The sequence below is a fragment of the Dermacentor silvarum genome, chromosome 4 (genome assembly GCF_013339745.2).
Source record: "Dermacentor silvarum isolate Dsil-2018 chromosome 4, BIME_Dsil_1.4, whole genome shotgun sequence".
Taxonomy (NCBI): domain Eukaryota; kingdom Metazoa; phylum Arthropoda; class Arachnida; order Ixodida; family Ixodidae; genus Dermacentor; species Dermacentor silvarum.
The window spans coordinates 68,850,518-68,874,185 of record NC_051157.2 but is presented as its reverse complement, the minus strand read 5'-3'; the positions used below and the strand labels follow the sequence as shown (position 1 = coordinate 68,874,185).

General features: G+C 46.2%; 1 protein-coding gene across 1 annotated transcript in view; it reads right to left on the bottom strand.

Annotated features, from left to right (window-relative positions):
- The window catches only part of LOC119448681 (Down syndrome cell adhesion molecule-like protein Dscam2), a 251,508-nt gene that overhangs the window by 208,292 nt on the left and 19,548 nt on the right, over positions 1-23,668 (bottom strand). The window lies entirely within an intron of this gene.

The following is a 23,668-nucleotide window of genomic DNA, read 5'->3' as shown; positions in this document are numbered from 1 at the left end:
CTGATGTATGTGCTCTGCCCTTTTGTCAACAGAACAGCGGTGATCACGTCCAACTGTCAGCTACACCTGGCGACGGCGGCGTGGGATCGATCTCTTGTGTCTTCCTATACAGTGTAAGCGCTAGCTCCATTTTTCGTGAAGAGTTATAAGTTCCCCACGGTTGAATGATACTTTCTATCCCGTGATTTTTTGACGGCTGTTTGTTTTCTTATATTGCGTGACTTTCACTGCACATTCAACTCTTCCGAAGACTCAACTGATGTTGGATCCCATGGTATAAGTCATTCATGGTTTTTAAAAAAAATGTGTAGGTGACAACATTCGACAATTATACATCGTGAGCAAACATTTTGCAACGACATTTGGTTAATTTCATTCGTCTTCGTTACTGTAATGTCACTTGAATGGTTTCTGTTTCTGGTTTATTCTTCAACATTAGGCCTTTTAGACGAAATTAACTCACAAGCTATCAGAGAAACAGTATACGTATAACTTATCTGACCACCTGTGATAGACTGAACGATGGATGCTTGTGCATCTCTTGTGTGCATAGTAGAAATTTTCCTTCTTTAGTTCTTCTCATCCTTGATTTCCCCTTCCCCAGTGCAGATTTACAGACCACGCTCAGTCTGATTAACTTCCTTGCATTTACAATATCCCTCCTCTCTCTCTCTCTCTCTCTCTCATGCAGGTTGGAGGAGCGGAGTGAAGGGGTTGCACGAGCACCATATGCACGAGTTGTTTGCATCGTGCCATCAGTGAGAAACAGCCGCCCCAGCCATGCACCCAGCCCACCTCTTTCTCGGCAGCACAATTGTATAACCACTGAACCATCGGGGCGGGCCCGATAATTGGACGTCGTGGGCAACGTGGACTAGAGAATCAAGCAGGATGGCGGATTCTTGGAAACGACAGCGATGACATAAATGATTCTTCCCAACTTGTACTTCGATTTTTTCATGTTGTTGGGTATTTTCCTTTAAAATAATTTTTAGCAAGCAGTGGCTTACGAAGAAGCGTCTTTGTCTGCCTCTCTCAGTTTTTTTATTTATTTCTTGTTAGCTCTCCGTGAACTAAACTCTTCAAAGTAGATGGCTAACGGGACCAGTGTATTTATGGTTTCGCAGCACGAAAATGTGTTTCGCTAAATTAGCGATGTGCTCTTCAACGGCTGAAATAGATGCGATATGATTCATGCGTTTAGCTATAGGTTGCAGAAATTTTCGTGCATATTGCAGCACAAAAAGTGGAACGTTAGGTAAAGGTAAATCAAAGATGAGTAAAATTAGGGAACAATACCGGGTGCGCAGAATAGGCGTACTACCAAATCAACGTCCACAAATTAAGTTAGGGAAAAATAAAGGCATTACTATAGTGCTGAAAGTAAAAAGCAAAGGGTAAGATACTGCAAATGCGAATCATGTTCTATCAGTACTCGCTATTGTATAAAATTTATTCCAGTCTTTCTGTGGCGCTATAGAAAAGTGAAGATGACAAAGAAGATAATCTGAAACCGGATTCACAAAACTAGTTCTTATATGCGTTAGGCTCTTTCCACAACTGCACCGTGAATCAGGAAGCACAGCAACTGCTGGGAAGATTTGTGAACAAAGACTAGCTAAGAGCTAATTACTTCAACAAACACAATATTTATTGCATTCGCTCAAGACCTCGCAATCGCCAATCGTGCTAAACTGTTTTTCCAATCGATTTCAACATTTTTGTCTAAATTCGCTAAGGACAGTTCACTGCTTCAAATGTGCTTCTTTTCATCCGCCCTGAACACCTGGATGTTCCGTGCAAGATGTTTGAGGTCATCTTGCTGTTTTCATGAAAATTGTTGAGTAAGCTTCTTCCGCTAAATCAGCAGGTGCTGCTTTTGAAGAGGCTCGTTTCGAGTTTCAGCCTCCGGTGCTGATTTAATTTTTCTTTCACAGTGGCAGCACTCAAGTCAGCTTTTTTCACACTGGCTCCTAACGTGGACAAAATGCGTACCACTTAAGAACCGGGAAACTTTGGTGATCCGGTCACTGCGCACAGAACTCATTCCGTTAAAGCTTCTTGGCCCCCCGGCATTGTCGACCGCAATGCCTTTATGAGTCTAGGGTATTGAACGAGTAAAACGAATTGGAAAGAATTTTGCGGAAATACTGGGAAGGGGGGGGGGGGACAAAAACCAGCTCTTTCAGAGTTGATATATACCGTATCATGAACCTTAATAAAAACAATATTGCTGTTGAAATTTTTCGCGTCATTTAAGTTTCGGACATTATTGTCATCGCTTTGTCAGACAACATTTAGGCCAAGAGGCTGTCCTTAAAGGGAATAAACGGTTAGTCGAGAATCATAAGGAGAACCTGTAGGAGCTCAATTTTTATCAGTTACAAACGCACGAAATTAACACACATAGAAGCCAAACGAGAGATAGGAGGAAATAACTTTTCATTTATTCAGAATTTATAAATACTAGGAAAATTGCAAAATGAAAATAGACGAACCGACTCTATGCCGCCGGTATAGGAAGCGAACCCTCACCATTCACCTTACGCAAGCAATGCTCTACCATTAACCTACAGCACCGGCTGTCCCCCTGGCCAATTTGTTGAGAACCCTTGTGTGTGCAGTAAATCTGGTCAGGATGAGGATGATTTATTGGCCTTCCCTTTGAAACCGGCCGACGACAAATATTCTCGTAGCCTGTTTAAGATAATCGAGTAATCTATAGATATTTATCACTCTAGCTTTTTTCGTTTGTCACCTCAAGCTTTTCCATCTCCTTTAGAACCTATATACAGGGTGTTTCAGCGAACACTTTCAAAATTTATTTAAGGTTGCCCGTGGCAGATAGCCCAATTCTAGTTAATGAGCTGGTCTACTCGAAGAGGCGGACATTACTTGCACAAAAAAATGAAATGCATAATCAACTAATTAACAAAAATTCACAAATTAAGTTTTTAACTAATTACCTGATGGCCCATATTGCAATTTACAAATTGTAGCCGTGGAGTTCGCAAGGCGGATGCGCTTGGAACGAATTCTCGGGATGACACCAGTTTCAAGATATTAATTCCTGAACTTTGCGGAGAAATGCATTGGCGTTCCAGTTAGGTTCTAAACAAAACGTCGCTTTATGCATTGAAGCACAAAATTAACTGGAACGCCAATGCATTTCTCCGCAAAGTTCGGGAATTAATATCTCGAAACTGGTGTTATTCTGAGAATTAATTCTAAGTGGATCCGCCTTGCGAACTCCATGGCTACAATTTGTAAATTGCAATATGGGCCATCAGGTAATTAGTTAAAAACTTAATGAGTGAATTTCTGTTAATTATTCGATTATGCATTTCAATTTCTTGAGAAAGTAATGTCCGCCTCTTCGAGTAGACCAGCTCATGAACTAGAATTGCGCTATCTGCCACAGGCAACCTTTAAGAATTTTTGAAAGTGTTCGCTGAAACACCCTGTATATCTACCTTGTTTATTTATGCCTATAAGAGATGCGGTCTTATTAATTTCTTCCCTGCTTTTTCTCCCCCAATGCGTTAAACCTCTCTCGCTTATGTCTACTGCAGACCATGTCGTGCTTCCACCGGCTTTGGAAAGTGAACGTACGTTAACTACGGGTCCGGCTGGGTGAATACCATCGCACTCCACTGGGATGTACTGAGTTGTCTCCAAATTTTTGCTGCAGCAGGAACGTGGCTCACCCTGTTGCGAATATTTGCTCCCGTGCGTGCTTGGCCTTAGGCAACCAGGCTCGGGCGTGAAATAGCAAGGTGCTGCCCTTTGTTTCACCGTAGGGATTTTCCTTTCGGATTTCCCTCTTTCTATACTATAAATCTCCATGGTCGTTTTTTTGCTTGACCCCTTTCCATCCAATTCACCGTTACTGTTTCTCTAGGTTTTTTTTTTTTTCGTGACTCCTGTTTCATCTCTTCCTCCTTGGACTCTTTGACTTCTGCTTCCTTTCCGTGTCCAAGCTTTCGAGCTATATATATATATACATATATATATATATATATATATATATAGGTACATTAACTTGCCAGTCATTTTTATCCATGCTCCTGAGTACTTCTTCAAAACGCTTCTCTGACTTCAAAACAAGCACCACCCATGTCACCCAGCACTGCATGATTTGTGGTTTAACCATAGACCGATCTTTGGTTACCTTACAAACCTCGACAAAATGTTTGGTTTTAGGCACAAATCGACATTTACGAACGCTAGTGCTGGTACCATTACTCGTTTCCGAATTCCTCACGACACCACTTCATACTTATTTTGCCCCAAAGTTCTCTATATTTCATAATTGCTGCATTGAGCTTCCACTTGAGTTGTACTTTATTTTGTTGGGTGCTTGAGTAGGTCTCTCCATGGTTTATGTATGCTCGCAGGTAGTTGTATTGTGGGTATATGACTTGCTGCTGTTGAATCGATACAACGTCATTACTCATCTCTTCCTTAAAGGCCCGATTTCTCTGTTCTAAAATGTGCGCCCTGGGAGTGCGTTACCCAGTGCCACTAACAGCCATGAAGTCGAATGCATTCTTTAACCCCAGTCGTCACACATTCGTTGTTCCTTTGAAATCTGGCCTGAGGAAGGAAAGTGTTAGCCATCTAACAGAAAGAGGGAGGGAAAACAAGGAAGGGGGGGGGGGGGGGGCGAGTGCGCAACTGCAGCCAGTAAATTCCACTGCGGACCAAGCAAAGAAGCAACTGAAGGTAAGAGAAGCCGCGCCAACGCTATAGTCGCGACGTAAGCGGCCGGTGCGGGCTCTGCAAACCCAATAACGAGAAGTGACGCGTAGACAAAAGGGAAGCGGGTGCGCAGGAAAATGAAACAGTGGTGACTTTCTCCGCGACAACACAATCATCGCGAAGTCTCCCTGCCGCGTGGCGGAAGTACAGAGAGTGCGTTCGTTCCTTCGTTTCATCGAAGCACTTGAGTGCAAAGCGGAAGCATTTTCTTTATGTCACGGAGCCGCTTGAGGCCATAAAGCTGTCCAAGCGTGATGGAGAAGGCGAATTTATAGAGCGCAGAACAAAACGAAAGTGTTTTGCGAAAGCTGATGACGCGGGAAATGCGGGAGATCGCAAAATTAAAAAAAAAATTGTACGGGCCTCGACTCCGTCGTTTTGCGGGGAAATAAAAAGGGGAATAGTAGAAAAAAAATTCTGAGACGCGGTAACGACCTGCGCGTGTGCTAGGCTTGCAGCTCAAGGTAAGTGGTGTTGGTTCAGCGGATAATTTTTTCAAATTTTTCTGCGCCCTTTATGGGCTTCTGTGTAGCTGTTTTGGTGCCTTGCTTTGTGGACTTACTCGAGTAACAGAGCTACGCAGATTTGTCCTGCTTCCGTAGTGCCACGTGTCTCTGTAACAAAGACTGACTGGAAGTTTATTAGCTTTATGCACCTGCTTTCCGCTCGACAATGTCGGAGGGGAATGCTGTCATCTCGCAAAGCGAAAGCCTGCCTCTCGCAAAGCGACCGGGGAGCTTTAATAGTATGGTCGCAACACTCTTTTGTGCATGGATCTGTTAGCAGCCAGCTTTGTTTACAGAGCGAGCTCGATCCGTTCACGGCGCGCATTGCTTGCGTAACAAAAGAATCGTACTGCTGCATTTAAGCGGAAATGCGGTGGTTGGGGAGAAACAACGTCATTTCGAACGCCGCCTGCTCATATCAAAGGCGAGGCTGGAACTAACGCCACGGGGCTTGTTTGCATGTTCGCTTGGCTGTGTAAGCAACCATTACATAATACCCGCTCACTGCATTTGTGGCTCTGATTATACTACTATTGTTTTCTACCCGGCGCTTAGCCCGTCATTTCGCACGTCATTAGCAGATATCACGGGTGTATGCACACAGAAATTCACTTGTCAGAGATTTAAAAGCGAAGCTTTTCCTTGTGGGCATCAGCGGGATTGGTGACCGTGGCTGCAGCCTGGCAGCCACGTGCGCGGCGCGCCCGCCGCGCACGCCGCTGGGTTCCTTGCACCACCATCAGATGAGTCTCGCCTACGCGTATTCATGGCAGTGGCGCCGCTGGCCGTTCAGGGGAAAGAAAAAAAAAGAACCAGAAAGTTCACCTTCGCGCATCCGCGGCTGCACGGTAATGAGGAAGTAAACGCTTCTTGCGGATGGAATCTTGCTACTTACTCACCACTGTACGTATGCGCACGCTGCCTCTGAAACCATGATGTATTCAAGGCGTCCGTTGCTTTTGTTAAGCAACCCCGCTTAACAAAAGGCTTGATATATTTTGTGTGCGCCTGCGCTTTTGTGTGTGTGAGAGTGTGTTTGCGTGCGTCTGTGTGTGTGTGTGTGTGTATGTGTGTGCGTGCGTGTGTGGTGTGTGTTGTGTGCGTGTGCGTGTTTGGTGTGTTTATTTTCAAATGGCTGTTCTGTAGTTGTGCCAAAAGAAATAGCTGCTATGGCAAGAGAACAAAAACTCGTGATGGTTGCTCAGCCCCTATAACATGTCCCAGAGTACGTTTATCTAGGTCAATTACTCATAAGGGACCCTGGTGAAGATAGGAAAATTTGCAGAATATGAAGTAAAATCCTGCGCTTGTGTAGTTCAAACCCTGCTGAAATATTGCGCTTAATGTAGTTCCAATCCTACTCTAATTCTGCGCTTGTGTAGTTCAAATCATGCGCTAATGCAGCTCCACTAACGTGAAACCTCGGAAAGTGGGAAGCAGTGATGCGCCGGTGTTTCCCTTATGTTAGCTCATCTTTGGTTTGAACTAAATAAGCGCAGGATTTGAGCAGGATTGGAGCTACATTAACGGTGTTTCCCTTATGTTATTCTTGTGCTATTGTTGCACAAGTGAGGAGGAATCGAGCGCTTGTGGGGTGGTGGCGCCCTCTCTTGCGCTGCGCTGGTACCAGACTGGCGTTTCGAAAGCTAATTCCTGCATATCCCTGGCTCATACCCACATATCCAATGCGGGTATGCGTTACACGTGATTTTATTATCGTTAAACGTGATGTAAGTGATGAGCATGTGATGTTATTGATGTCATGATCTACCAGTCATGTTAGACATACAATCGTACCATTCCATACCAATTTTGGTATATGCCTAGTGAACGAGACGCGAGTTTTGGGCAGATCTTGTTTATGTGCGTGACCACGACGACCTGACATCACATTAGACGTCGACAGTCCGGGCTCCTAAAGTGCTTCGCGCTTAAAAAAAACTGTCAGCCCTTCCAGTGGGGTGGAGATGGAAGACCACTGAAGCTGTACTATGGTGGGAATTATGTATTTCCAATTATGACTATTAAGATGTGATGGTCTAATTGCTTATTTGAACTATTACACAATGAGAAATATATATGATTTGCTGGTTTTCATTTATTTAGTGACCACAGGGACCATGGCGTTATGGTCGCTATGGTACACCGCTATAATGTGTACGGCAAAGGTTGGCACGTTCCTCATAAACACGTCACCAACGCCGCGTGCGTTCTGTGCGAACGCGGGCAAAACACCACCGCCGTGAACAACAGTTGTGCGCGTTGTTTGTGTGACCGCACACCACCACTGTCAAAACGATGGCTACGTGACGGAACGGCTAAACGCCGTTGTCGAAACTGTTAGGGGAGAGATTGGCGAGAGCCCAGAGAGAGTTGGCGGTACAGGCGGCAGAGGCCGGCAAGGCTGCGCGCATGCTCTGCAGTGGGGTAGAGTGTACTAGAATGGGGGAGTGGGTTCAGCGGACGCCTTAGCAAGCGGCGAGGGTCAAGCAAAAAACACGGAAGACGCGGCGGCGCTGCCGTCGCCTTCTTCTGAATCTCCGGCCAATAAACGATGGCTCCGGCTGTTTCGGCAGCGCTCATTGGCTGAGGCGAGCTCGCGGGCTGAGTAGCTGTCGTCTGCTCGACGCACCGTCGTTGTTGCGTCGTTTGCGTTCTTTCCGCCGCTCTTTTTCCATTTTATTTACAATAGATCGGGGGGGAATAATCTCAGTGTTACCGCCACCGAGTATCCGCCTGTCAAAGCTCCATGCAGCTGCGGTAGGGTCTCCGACGCGACAAGCGTCTGGCCGGTGAGCGGGGCCACTCATTCGGAAGAAAGTGACGGTGGCGCCACCTGGATTTTCCATAAATAATGCCTCAGCGCTGAGCTCTCGTTGGACCCACTCCTCCAGTCTAGTGCACTCTAGCAGTGGGAGAGCGGGCACGCACAGTCTAGGGTGCCTGGATGCCCTCCTCGCCTACCACTCCCCTTCCCCTGGGAATTCGCGTTTGCTCTCCGCCATGCATTCGCTCCCCGTGAAAGCGCACATCCCTCGCCCTGGCGCGCTTTCACTGGCATGTACAGCATACGGCTAATTAGAGTTTTTTTTTATTGCCGGACGCGACCATCGAAGAGTGAGCCCTTAACAGCTTCGCTGTAAAGAAAGAGCTAGAAGAACAATACGATCATTGCATTCTACCGGTACTAACATACGGGACAGAAACTTCGAAGATAACAAAGAAGCTTCAGAAGAAGTTAAGGACCGCCACGAGCGATGCAACGAAATACGTATGCTAGGCGTAACTTAAGAAACTGGAAGGCAGAGATGTGAATTAGGGAGCAAACTGGAGTAGCCGGTAATCTGGTGTCGATATTAAGACGAATAAATTGAGCTGCGCGCGCCATCTAATACGTATATATAGGGCAGGTAACCGATGGTGTGTAAGAGTTACCAAATAGGTACCAACGGGAACGAAGCACAGTCGAGGACTGCAGGGAACACAGTGGTCTGGTGACATTAGGGAACATGTAATCATAAGAGATATTCAGCAGAAGCAAGACAGTAGTGACTGGAGATCGCTGTGAGAGACTTCCATTCTTCACTAGACATAAATAGGCTGATGATTACGATTAGTTGTTCCGTATGCATGAGTTTCTTTCAGTTTAGAAAGATTCAGACGAACACGCAGGAAATGTACTGGAGGAAGATCTATGTGTAATAAATGTACTTTGTAACTAGTGCAATATCACAATGGCTACGGCACCCTCGGAGTAAAATCGCACTAGTTTGACCATTGACAAGAACTTTATTTAAGTGTCCTGCGGAAAATAATAGGCGGGAGCCCACGGCTCCCCAATCAATCACGCCCACGACGGGACCGGGAGGTGGTGACTTTCGGCGACGTCGCGGGCCCTGTGGACGGCCTGTACTTGGCGCGTGAATTCCGAGCTCTTCAACAAGGAATCCGAATTGGACTTGTATTGAAGTTCTGAGCCCGCGTTGTACGGGCACAGCCAGAGCATGTGGTCGAAGGAGCAGCATGCGTGACCGCATTTGGAGCACGACTACTGCGTGAAGTTGGGGTCTGTACAACTAAGCACTCTAGAGGCGAGGTAAGATTTCGTCTGTAAGAGCCTGAAAGTAACGGCCTGAGCCCTGTCCAGTTTCGGGCTGGGAGGAGGGAATTTCCTCCTGCTTTGTCTGTAAGGCGACGTAATTTCGTTATAGGTGGTAGGAAGATCTTTGAAGGGGCAGTCCTGTGGGAGAGGCGGACCATTAGCTCGGGCGCGGTTCGTGAATTTACGCGCCAGGCAGTTGACCCGCTCGTTAGGGTTGCAACCCAGTTATATCGTCCACGTGGGCCGGGAACCACGCGATGCTATGACGTCCTGTTTCTTCGCCGGTAGTACTACGAAAGGATCTGTTCACGATGTCGGCTGCGTGTTTAGAAACTAGAGCGGACGAGAAAGCCCTGACCGCGCGGGAGTCAGAGAACATCGCACCACATTCCCTTAAAATGCGACATATAAGCTTTGTGAGGCGCGATATAGTGAAGTACAATGGACAAACTTTTATATTGACTCGCACAATAATGCGCGGGTTATATTAAAATGGATTAAATCAACTTCCACCAGCAACATGAAAGAATATTGCAGTGTTGGCAAGAAAATAAAAAAATAATTAAAGCTTAAAGCAGTATAAGAGCGTACAGTCTACCATCCTCGACTGAAATACGTTCATTTTTACAAGTATGTTTTTTAAATTTTTTTTAAATCCCACATCTTTACATATGACTAAAGCCTAGGGACGTACCCCTCCTTGCGTTTTCAAGAAAGAAGATAATAAAACGGTGCCGTCCCTGCAACAAAGACATTATGTTCGCCATTAGTTTAATACTGCAAGGTCGTGCGCTTTTTTATACTTTTAACGGATAAAAATAATGGAATAGAGCGTCGAAAACGAAAGAGGCAAGAAGTAATCTATGCGCCAGAGACCGCAGTCCATGCCTTCTTGATATGCAGTTAGCGTGACCAACAGTCCAAGAAGTGTAAATGCGTTCGAAGAAGCGCTAAGCTGCCTGCGCTCAAGTTTTTCGTCTTCTTTAATAAAAGCGGTCGAATTGTCGAAACTAGGATCGATAGGCGGCACGTAGAGCGCAGTGTGAAGGCCAACGCCCTTATTCAATATAACTTACCCGATAACGTTACCTAACTTTCAGCTCGATGTCACGCATCTATATTCCCCATCTCAACGTTTAGTGCTTTGAAAACTAGGTGCAGCGTTGGTGCGACGTGCTTAATCATTTGATGAGTTACATCGATAAAATAATGCGACGTGCTGCTCAGCGCGTGATCAATAGTGTATAGCGATATAAACGATCGTGAGTATATACCATAACCGTTTTTTTTTTGTTCGTGTATATATAAGCGTTTGTGCGAATACTGCGTGCATTCACCATAAGATATGCGAGTGGCCTTATTCGTGTGCATCAAAACACTATACCGGAGGATAATTTCTAAGTTGTATGCAATTTTTAAACATCGCCTGTTGCAGATAACATAGTTCTAGTCCTTGAACTGGAGTATTCCGAGGCGGAGGTTACTTACACGAGAAATAGAAACACATATTCAAATAATTACCAAAAATCACTAATCGACTTTTCGATGAACTACTTTACGATGCGTATGGCAATTTACGAATTGTAGCTGGTATGTTTTTATGGTGTATCCACTTGGAATGAATTAGTTTGCAGAACGACATAAGTTAGAACATTTGCACCATCCTATTCGCCTTACAAATACACTGTTGTTCCACCTACATTTTATCAAAACACTCTTTTATGGATCGAAGCACGAAAGTAACTGGAACACCCATGTATTTCGTCCCACATTTTAAGAACTAATACCACGAGACTGGTGTCGTCGTGGAAATTCATTTCAAGTGGATAGGTCTTGCAAACTCACTGGCTACCATTTGTAAATTGAAATATGTGCCGTAAAGTAATTCATTAACAACAGAATTGGTGAATTTGCTTGAATTAGTTGAATTTGTATTTCGATTTCTCACTCTGATAGTGTCCGCTTTTGCAAATATACCAGCTAAAGGACAAGAATTATGCTATCTACCACAGGCGAATTTTGAAAATTCCGTAAAACTTAATAATGATCACCCCGTGTATGACAGTCCGACATTTCAGCCGCTGTGTTAATAATGAGGAGAGCGATATTACAATCCTATGCTTGATATATATTCGGACATATCCGGAAGACTTTGTTCAAGTGTGTCCCCACGTCATATTCCAAAGCCACACACACTGTTTCACCCACAGCTTACTTTCAAGTAGAGCATACGCTTTCACCTACGTCTGAAAGTCCTTTCCGCTATCTGCATTCGTTGCCGACATAGCGCAACTTCTGCTGATATGACTCACTCTGATGGAAGGTTATTCTATCCATCGGTAGTCATATGGCAGTAGACTAAATAACAGACTAAAGCACGGTCATTTAGCTAACAAAAGCACCCTCATACACGCTTGTGTATACAAACTTCTACATGCTGATTGCACTTAACCTCATAGCACCTGACTGAAATGACCAGACGTGTCACCTTGCATTCTTTTTACAACTAACGCAGGAAAGAAAGATATGTTCGCAGTATTTTGCGCTAAATATTTAAATTCAATAGTTTTAACTTCTAAAGTCAATTTGGTTAGAGACACATCGTGGTACGTGGCTGATAAATGATTTCGACCATCTCGGTTCCTTTAATGCGCACACAAGCCTCGGTACATGCACATTTTTGCCTTCAGCCCATGTCGAAATGCGACCGCCTCCTTTCGCAGTGAGGAGTGTAACTAGGCACTGAGGAGTCCTAACGAGTTGCACTGACAATAATTCTCTGTAAAAGCAAGAATTCGGTGCATCATTTTCACATCTCGTAGCCCCGTGTATCCCTTTCACCCATTGAACAAAGCAACGCTGCACCCTAAAGCATTCCTTGATTTGGTTTAACCCGAGCCTTTCGTCTCTTTCATTAATAAACACGAGGAACCATGCTATTTTTTTTATAAAAACGCGTACGTTCCACGTGTGATCATTTCATGGAACTCCTTTAAGATGTCCTAACCATCTACATCCGTGTGTGAATATGACTCCATGGGCTGCTCTACTCGCTATGCTATGCTAATAATGAGCTTTTTTATGGCCCGTTCCTATTGTAATCTATATGCTGCTTTTTCGGCCCCCGGCCTTAATTATTTTCGCAGCAGCATCTTCTTACTTGAGAACAGTCAACTTTCAAACCGTCAAATTTTTTCTTGCAAACAAAATGAGTTTTCGTTGGTAGAAGTAGCCTATGCCGCCTACAGGCACGGATATCTCCTTAAACGCAGCTAAATATACCAGAAAAAAAAACAATTTCATTGACTTCTCGTGAAAGCAGCCTTATTCTCTAGGTGCCGTTGCCACTATCATACCCAGGCTATACTTACCGCATGCATCAATTTTCATTCTACCACTCTCCGAGGGAGCGTTCTTAAGATAAGCAGCTTACGTTTTTTTACTGATTATGCAGTTATCATAAGCTTTCTGGCTCTTTCTTTCTTCGCGAGCGGGCGCCTCCAATAAAGGACCCTGGGGAGAAATCAAGAAACTGCGAGCAATTAAGCAGGCTCGGAGATAAAGCTCGTGAGCGAAGCATTGGAAGCAGCATGCAAGATGTTAAGGGGGCCTAGCGCATCCGCGAACGCTCGGCAACTCATAACTGCTATCTTTTTCCTTTCAGTTTGGTCTGAATCCCATGGGGCACTTTATCCGCACAGAAGAGAGATTCTGAACATTGAGAAACTTGATGCACGCCTGCTGTTATGTGCCATTTATTTCCCAAAGGCCAACTTAGACACTTCGTCATCTAACGCGCGCAAGCACGCACACACACACACACACACACACACACTTATAAGGGCATGCACTCTGCGTACATGCCCACAAACAAACACATGGAACTTCGCACTTACCGAGGCACACGTGCCCATGCGGAAGCACAAACGTGACAGCCTCTCGCTGTGTCGGTAACTTCTTTATGCTCAGTGAAAATAAAGTACCGAAACTGTTAGTCTACCACGCAATTCCTCCACGTATAATGGCGTATTCCCCAGTGACCTTACAGCTTCTGGAAACGGCAAATTTGGCACGAAAGCAAACATTGGCCAAAAACCGACGGCAGGGCGGTTTATGTCTGGGAGGGGGTGGGGGTTCTGCAGGAGGTGGATGACGTAACAAGGAGCGGGAGGGGTCAAAGGGGCGGGGAAAGCACGCGTGGCTGTTCTCCCTTGGGGAGGAGGCTGCTGCTCATTTTCTCCGCGTTCAAGTGAAACTTCTGATGCGGTGGTCATCAGTCACGCTCTCCCAACGCAAATTCTTGCTCCCGCCTTCGTCTCCTCCTAAATATGCGGCGGCGATGCTATTTGCGATGTAGATTATCTCCAAGTCGTTAGGGGCTCGTTCGGCGGTCGAAAAGCAGCGGGAGTTTAGAGAGTTCCTCAGCTCGCCATGGGGCATCTGCGCGACATTCCCTTACTGCACTCCATTATGGCTGTTTTTGCTTGAGCATTTGCGGGCTTCTATCGGCACTGCCTGTTTTCTTGATCCGAACACTGCAGATAATAGGTTTTCGTTTCCGTGCCTAGAACTGAATTTGAAGCAGAACGTAAGACATTAATAGATGACCTGAAGCGCAACACGGCCCCACAGTCAAATGCAAATTGTGTTTTCTTCTCGCGATGGCATTGGATATTTAGGAGAGAGGTGCTTCGGCTAGTCCTACCATTCATCCATGATACAGGGTTGCAAAGGGAATCGTGAGCCATGTGGGTCGCATGTGGGTCGCACGTCTTGGTCTGGAAAACGCACAAGGTATCGGACTCCTTGTAAACTAGTTTTTGATGCCTGGTCTTGCTAGCTGGGACGCTACAAAGTAGAGCTATTCCAATCTGTTTCTATTCCATTTTCGTCGTATTCCCTCCTAGCGGTTGGTCAAACATTTTTACGGCCACGCCTTCCTCGCCAGTTAGTCACTAGACGTCACGTCACGAAAGCAGCGAGAACTGCCGATTTCAAGACTACGTGTACGCACTGATTTTGCATGATTAAGCAGAACAAAATAGAAACTTTTCTTTCTGATTCTGCTTCTTTGTCACCATTAGCCTTCCGTGATTGCTGAAAATGTTTTTGGGCCAGGCCTAGTTCACCTGTCTGTCACGCAACATCACAAATGGCGGAAAGTCTGTAAAAATGACGTGGGCGCAATAAAGCTGCATCATTTCACTGAAAAAAAAAACTAAACTTTTTGTGGAACAACCTGCCGTGGTTGCTCAGTATTTATGGTGTTGGGCTTGTGAGCAGAAGGTCGTCGGATTGAATCCCGGCCACTGCGGCTACATTCCGATGGGGGCCAAATGCAGAAAACAGCCGTGTACTTAGATACAGGTACACGTTAAAGAACCCCAGGTGATCCAGATTACTCCGGCGTACCCCACTACGGCGTGCCTCATAATCTGATCATAATCAGACGTAAAACCCCATAATTAAAAACTACTTTTTGTGCAATAGCCCTAAAGTTTTTTAAACAGGTTCTCACAAAGCTTACAAAGACTTGCTGAAGCTAAGACTTGCGGATTGCTGTATGGATGTTGTTTATTAATTAAACCCAAAAACAGCCGTGAATATTCCTATGTGTTAAGATTACAGCAGTATGCTACATGTCCAGAACAAAATATAGAGCCGGTATTCGGGGCTGCCTACGACTTGTTGGCTGGAAGGGGAGGGGGGGGGGGGAGAGAAAGGGCTTTGTTTTTTCCATGAATACGTTCGGTGAAGGTGAGAGCACCCCTGCCCCTCCGTAAATGGCACTTATGATACAATCCCCCCCCCCCCCCAAAAAAAAAAAAGTTTGCTTAACATGTGGACTACAGCCTAGCAGCCTCCTCCCGTCCTGCAAAATGAAAATATCCGCTTTCACAGTGGCGATTGTTTTAAACATGAGGAATAGTAGGAGAGCGTGACGTGACAAAAACAGCAGCTTCATTAACTTTCGTTAACCAACGGTTAACGAATTCGTCAAATAATTTGCCGCTTCCCTCCTGCCCGATGCCTTCCTTGCGTAGCAATTTAATTCCCCACATATCCGTGGGGGACTTCACTCGCGGGCAATCATAATTTCACTCTGGGACAATAAACGCGCTGTCTCGGTTTACGCGCTACAAACACGTTGAGAAAAGATCGGCAGAAACAGTTGGAGGGAGAGAAGGCAACGCACTCTAGCAACGAGTGGACGGTGGAATATACCGCACCCTGCGTTTGGAGGGGGGCATTAAAACGTGCCTCAAGCTTCCCGAGCGCAACATAGGCCCGTGCACACGTACTGCACGCCGGGCAATAAGACGTTTCTCGCGTTTTATTGCTCCCCGTTCAGCGAGCAAACGAGATGCGGTACAGAGTAGGGGGGGTGGATGCGAGTTTGCACGGTTATATTTGCGCAGGGCTGTCGCTGCTGCTACTGCTTCCACTAGGCGAAGGAAGTATACAACCCCCAGTGTGCAATTTACTTCATCGTTACTTTCATAGGCCCTATGGGCGTACGTGTCAAGAAAATATTGAGGCCGTAAAAGTTTTAAGACTATAGTCATAACAGCCCTCTGGCTGCCACCTATACCGACGCTTTTGCCTTTAATCGCCGAGCTCGCCCCCGAGCCCGAGGTATGGACGTGGTGTTTGTGTTCGGCGACAGCAAATGTATCATATACCTTGCTATAGCAATTGAGTGTCTTTAATCACACGTATTCACGTTGCACACTTTGGTGATGTATTCCCAGAGAATAAAAAAAAAGAGAGACGCAAATAATCATTTAACTGGAGCGAGGAGAAGGAAGTATAGAGCTGCACATGGAAATCACAAGCAGATGTTCTTTACCCCTTATTTTACAAGTTCATTTGCGTGTTTCGAGATATTGTCACGAAGACTGCGGTGCAGTCGCGTTTCCTGCAGGGAATAGATCATGTGGGCATTGACTTATATTTGAATTTATTGATTTCAATTGTCAGTAACAGTTCGCCCTGACATATCTACTGTCTTTCTACTAGCATACATTGCGAAAGCGATTCAGATAAAAAAAATGTGGTTGATCCCTCTTATATAGGAATCGGTATAGAACACGAAAGGGAAACGTGTCTTCACAGAAGTAGTGTAATGTTTATTGCACATTGATATATAATGTCTATTGGTGTTCTGTGGCTAAAGCGCCCTTAGGCGTTGATGCACCCACGCTGACGCCTGGTGGCACGTCTCCTCCATCACGACTACCAACGTCGATGACCATGAGCAGCCGTCGTGCATATGGAAGCTGCACTACGCTGCACACGCTAGCACAACGCGAAAGACGAAGCACGTAACTGACACACTAATACAACGCGCAAGACAAAGCACGTAACTGAATCGTCACCGAGTCAAATCAGCGCGTACAGCGCGTCGTAATTGCAGCCTCCACGATCAACTTCAGAAACATTACCAACGCCACCTACGTGGCGTTGGTAGTGCTTCTTGATGCCAGCGTCCCTTCGAATGCTGGCATCGAGGCGTCGTAGTGCTGAGACCACCGAAGCGTTCACTGTCGGTGCGCGTTAGTATCATAATGCAGTACTTCTCTTTTCTGCTCGTAGGCGGCGGCACCGCCCCGAGCAAGAGCGCGGGTACACGGAGGAGTGTTAGATATATAAGGCGCGTCTGTGTAGCTCTCTGCAAATGCGTTTGTGGCGCAATGGGTTAAACGCTCGGCGATCTATCGTCGCGGACCGAGAGGTCGTGGGTTCGATTTCCAAATTTTGCATGTTTGTGGAACTTTTTCTTCTGGTTTCTTTCTTTGTATTATGTTCTATGACGTATTTCCGTGACGGAAATACGTCAGTGAAGTCTTGGTGGACCCCGGCATAAAACACCTTCGTGTTAAAAGAAAGGTAGGAAGGTTAACCAAGGTCACAGCCCATTTGGCTACCCTAAACGTGAGAAAGAGGTCAAGTGGAAAGCCAGGTAATGAGGAGATTCAATGTGCGCACACCCACAGATGAATGTTCACTTATGTATGTAGTCACAAGCGCCTGTCTAGTTGCAGTTGCATTCAAGAAACGCATTACCGCTTTGGTGTTCTGCATACTTGACATCTGTGGCCAAGGTCTATGTATTTTTGCATCCAAGAACGGTTTGTCGTCTATAGGCGGCTGAAGCTTGTACGTACTGTTGACAGTAGATAATTGGGCAAGGGCACATAATAAGCTGTACAGTTTCATCAGATTCGCAAGAGCGTCTGGCGGCGGCGTTGGCCATTCGTCCGATGAGGAATGAATAAGCGTTTGTGAACGCAACGCGCAACCACAGGCGGCACAAAAGTGTCAGCCCTTCCACTGGGGTGGAGATGGAAGACCAGCAAAGCTGTACTATGGTGGGAATTATGTATATCCAAATTATGACTATTAGGGTGTGAAGGTGTGATTGATTATTTCAACTAATAAAGAATGAGAAATATATATGATCCGGTGGTTTTCATTTGTTTAGTAACCACAGGGACCATGGCCTTATGGTCGCTACGGTACACCGCCATAAGGTGTACGGCAAAGGTTGGCACGTTCTTGATAAACACGTCACCAACGCCGCGCGCAATCGGTGCGAACGCGGGCAAAACGCGGCCGCCGTCGACAACAGTTCTGCGCGTTTATTGTGTGACTGCACACAACCGCTGTCAAAACGCCGGCGTGAGCAAGCGCGCAAGCAGCATCGGGCGAAGGTTCATGTGGTCTATCGCTTCAACGGAAACTGAGCGGCGAAAGCACAGCGCATACAAAGGTAGGATCCGTACAGCGCATACAAAGATACGGTGCGCGCGACAGCCCGGCGTCCAGAGAGAGTCGGCGGCAAGGCGGCCGAGGCCGGCAGGGGTGCGCGCATGCGCCGCAATGAGAGAGCCTCGATTCCCTCCTCGCCCACCACTCTCCTTCCACTGGGAAGTCACATTGCACTCCGCCGTGCGTGCGCTCCCCGTGAACGTGCGCGTCCTTCGCCCTCGCCACCTTTCACTCGCACATACAGCATACGGCCAATCAGTTTTATTTTTGGCGCTGAGCCGTGCTCCCTCAAGGGCTGCAGAAGATAGCGCCAACCTTTCCCTTTCCCTCAAGAACCACTTATCATCATCAGTTTTATTGCGATAGCAATTATATGGACACTCAAAAGCAGATTTCTGCCGTCGGCGTCGCCGTCGCCGTCGCCGTGAGGTTCCGTATGACGTCATTTGGAGAAGAAATCGTCGCCGATGATGATAAGTGGTTCTTGAGGGAAAGGGAAAGGTTGGCGCTATCTTCTGCAGCCCTTGAGGGAGCAAGGCTCAGCGCCAATCGTCGCCGCGATAAGTGGTTCTTGAGGGAAAGGGAAAGGTTGGCGCTATCTTCTGCAGCCCTTCGAACGCTGTATGTGCGAGTGAAAGGGCGCGAGGGGCGCGCGCTTTCACGGGGAGTGAACGCACGGCGGAGAACAAACGCGCGTTCTGCGCCGTGCTCCTTTAAGGGCTGCAGAAGTAGGCGTCTCTGTTCTCCTTCACAATCACCATGTATGTAGAGCAAACGCGCCTTCTTCCGACGAGCGAGAGGCCGTGGGGGAGGGGGAGGGAAGGGAGGCGACGTTTAGCTGCGGCACGCAGTGCCTATTTATATCAGAGGCTCCGGCAACAGTCACCAACGCCGCACGCATTTCGATGCGAACGCAGGCAAAACGCCGATGGCGTCGACAACATTTCTGCGTGTTGCCGATGCTGCTGCATGTCCAAGTTTATACAGCTGATAAAGCTAATATCATTACTCCGTATAGCTCTCTACAAGTTTGCTATCGCAATTGATGCTTTGCCTTTCAGGTGAAACTGCGACAACTTTTTATTGCGATAGCAATTATATGGACACTCAAAAGCAGATTTCTGCCGTCGGCGTCGCCGTCGCCGTCGCCGTGAGGTTCCGTATGACGTCAATAGAGATTAAATCGTCGCCGCGCGCCGCCGAACGCTGTATGTGCGAGTGAAAGGGCGCGAAGGGCGCGCGCTTTCACGGGGAGTGAACGCACGGCGGAGAACAAACGCGCGTTCTGCGCCGTGCTCCTTTAAGGGCTGCAGAAGTAGGCGTCTCTTTTCTCCTTTACAATCACCATATATGTAGAGCAAACGCGCCTTCTTCCGACGCGTGAAAGGCCGTGGGGGGGAGGGGGGGGGAAGGGAGGCGAAGTTTAGCTGCAGCACCAAGTGCCTATTTATATCAGAGGCTCTGGCAACAGTCACCAACGCCGCACGCATTTTGTGCAAACGCGGGCAAAACGCCGACGGCGTCGACAACAGATCTGCGTGTTGTCGGTACTGCTGCATGTCCAAGTTTATACAGCTGATAAAGCTACTATCATTACTCCGTATAGCTCTCTACAAGTTTGCTATCGCAATTGATGCTTCGCCTTTCAGGTGAAACTGCGACAACTTTTAAAACAAAAACAATATAACAGATTAATTAATACTGTGCACTATTAAGTATAGATCAGCTAAAAAGATCGGCTAAAACCCAGATAAATTTTTCAGCCATCGCACTGCCTTAGGTTTAGTTGGCCAGAAACACTCAACCTTGGAGAAAATGCCGGCTTGTAGGGCCGTTCATATGGCTGCTCGAGGCGGAGATACTAAAAATAAGCTTGGAAAAATTAGGTACATGAATGTGCACTTCCAGTTGCGCTTAAAATGCGACGTGTTGAGAAATGGACAGGTCGCTAAACCATATCAGCTGCTGAGACAGAGAATTAGGTATTGGGGACTTTGCACATTTATCTTAATTTACGTAATAACGCATTCGACGAATAAATTTTGAGTACTATGTAAAGCATGAATTCACATGGTACACAAACCGCGAGCGTGCTGGCTTTCAATTTAGATCATCTCATACCATAAGCGAGGCTCGATATCAACCCAGGGGATTACAAGAGACTGTGTTGGACAGGGATAAAATAATACCAAAATACACCCTTACGACACTGGGAGAAGCTGATGGAGCGTGCGCGTTGATGCTCTTTACGGCGTACTTCCTTTGCAGCAACTGAGGAAAAAGCCAATGCGCACTCGAATAAAGAGCATATTGCGTCACACGTGACAGCGTGTCGGACGACTCCTTAGAAATACGCGAAGTGTACCGAACTTGAGAGTATGACGGCCAAGCAGGAGGGAAGGAGTGAGGGGTTATTGCGACAGCGTTTCTCGTATCTATGCTAATGCGTGCAACTGCTGCAGCTCCACCAAGTGGGGCACCCATTCCCGAGAAGTGGTCAACACCGGGCAGGATTTCTTCGAGCGTCCACCGAACCTCTGTTGATTAATGTTTCTCGCAGTGTGTGTTGGAGGGAACACATATATAGTGGTTTGTACTCTTATCGAGAAATCCAATGATATATACATTTCTAGCTTCCTCTTTTTTTTTTTTTTGGAGGGGGGGGGGGGGGAAGCTGTTAATAACACCAAGCTGATGTGTTTTCATACACGCTTACTCAAAAACCTGACCTGCCGCTCTTTCGCTGCGCTCCCTTCCTTTCGATAGCGCGCTTTCTCCGTAAAAGCCCCTTCCAGGTTTCCACGTAGTATCGACGTCAAGCAAGTCACCAAACCATGAACGAGAGCGGGAAATCTGAAATCTTTCGTAAGCCTTTCTAGCAGTACTGCATGGTACCGCTTGGAATTGGCGACCTGCAATTTTGATTCATCGGTCCATATAAAGCGAAGCTGTAACACTTCCAAGAGCATTACGCATCTTCCACGTAAATATCACTTTGCTAATTTTCAACTAACAAGCGCGAAATTTAATATATAATCGTCGATTAGTTGTTATGCCTCTATGACAGAAAGCAATATGTTGTTCAATGAAAAAGGAGAAATCGCGCTTAGCGTTTTTGTTTTGGCAAGGACCTAACGAAGTGTGTGTAATTATTCCCGTTCGGATGCTGGTAATGGGAAACCTTTTCGTTTCACACCGTAGCTTTGTAAGACCTGTCTCTATACAGGGAAGAAATACGCTTTGCTCTATTCGAACATTTCATGACTTGAACACAAAACTTGAAAACCCATAGCTTGACCATCTTGAATACACATCAAGAAGAGGGCTTCGCTGAACTGCCATGCCAACGGTACAACGCACAACCATCACAAACACGTTAGCATGTTAGATTACCATGAACAACCGTCTATGTACGTTAACTTTACATGCACAATTCTACATATCTTTCCGAGTTTCTTCACTTTGCCAGCACACGACGCAGCAAGTACATTGCCATATGCCAACTGAAGACACCAGGGACACCAGGGCTTCGTATCATCCACCGTGCTGTCGTAATAGCTTTTTGCACTACGCTGCTAAGCCCGAGGGCATGGGATGAAATCTTGGGTGCGGCGGCCGCATTTCGATATATGTGCGAAATACACAAACACCACTGTACTGTGCATTTAATGCACGTCAAAAACCCCTCAGGTGGTCAAATTTCTTCCGTAGTACCCTAATGCGGCGTGCGTCATAATCATATACTGGTTTTGGCACGTAACACCAGAAATTATAATTTAATCTTAAATATACCTAGATATATTCTTACACTGACAAGATCAATGATGTAGTTGCAGCTACAAAAGCAAACATACAATGAAGCCAGAGAAAGAATGGGGTTGATAAAACTTACTTATAATTGGAATGTAACAATAATGAAAAAAAATGGAAATTAAATTCGATGAAAAAGGAACTTGCCACAGGCGGCAACCGAACCCACGCCTTCGCCATACGTGTGCGTTGCTTTACCGTTAGACTACAGTGGCGCCATCCTCCGGCCCTCTCGCTTGGGAATCTGTGTGTTTGCGTCCTAGATTTGGCTCTGCGAGTGTGAGACAGTGCGAAATGGTAAAGCATCGAGTATGTAACGCGAAGACGTGGGTACGACTCCAACTTGAAGCAAGTTATTTCTCCTCCATTCTTTCACTATTTCCTTTTAAAGCGAAACTTCCTTTACGAAAATCCTGCACTTTCCTGATCGTGGCTGCTGGGTGTGGCTGCTGTCTTGCCGAGTAGCTAACACTAAAGAAAAAAAATTGCACCACGTGCCCAATGGTGGGATTGAACCGCAGTCCCCCAGAAGAGCAGCCAGATGCTACAATAATTGCTACAGATGCTACAGATGCTACAATTAGGGCCCAAATTGCGGGTATACAACTTCCGTGACAACGCCAGTTACCTCTGTGAGATGATCGCCGCTTGTGCCACATTGCGTAGTGCAGGTTTCCTTTAAGACAAGGACGCAGGAATGAAATCGGTAATTTTACGGCAATTGCTGATCCGCTTGACGAAAGCTGCGCTTCACATAGATTCCAAGATGTGCGTTGTAGTTTCATAATTTGTACATTTCAAATAAAGATAAATGGTAATTTTTGCCCCTACAGTTTCTCTGGCTTCGTTGTCCGTTTGCTTGTATGTTTGTACCTAGCACACACATTGAGCCCCTTTGCTTCACTTTTTGTCTTCTGGAATAATGATGCAGATGCGACGAATCGGTGTAGTAATCAGCGATACGGAGAAGTACAACTGGTGACGTTGACTTCGACTTATTGCAGAACTAGGTCTATGGCTGTCGCCACTGGTGGCACTTCTTGGCGTGGACAGATTTATACGTGCCTCTCCGGTAGGTCTTGTAATTATATGTTGAGAGTAGTTCTGCCAGGTTAATCATGTACGTGGTGGGCAAAAAGAACAATAAAAGTCTGCTGGCTAAGAGCCAAACTTATCGACTTCGTCCAGGAGTTAACACGCGCGTATATTCACTCGACATGCGCCATAAGGCGCCCATTCTGTTCATATTATGATTTCCGAACTGCGATTTTGGGAACAGGGACGTCCTCTTCAAACATCCATCCAGCAATGGTCGGAAGACTACGTATAAGCGCTACTGAATTAAATGTGATGCACAAAACCTCCTTTGAATTGTTAGTTTCCGCAGAAATTTTCTCTGTTCACAGATATTTATGGAGGTCAAGCAAATCAGACATATACAGGTCGAACCTGTGTTTAAAAAAAAAAAGAGGGAAAGAAAATGATGCACCATTACATGCCTTCCATGCGAGCATGCCTCCTGCACGCCTGCCTCCACGAGCACTATCTATTAATTCACTAAACTTCCAGTTTGTTGGCTGTAGTATTTCATACACGCGATAAACAGTATCTCAGCATCTGTTTCCAGCTGGCGACTTCTCGAAAGGCTCGTTGTGCACAGCTGCCAACTCTCCCAAATTTTCCGTAAAGTTTACGGATTGGGGCTCATTTGTGATTT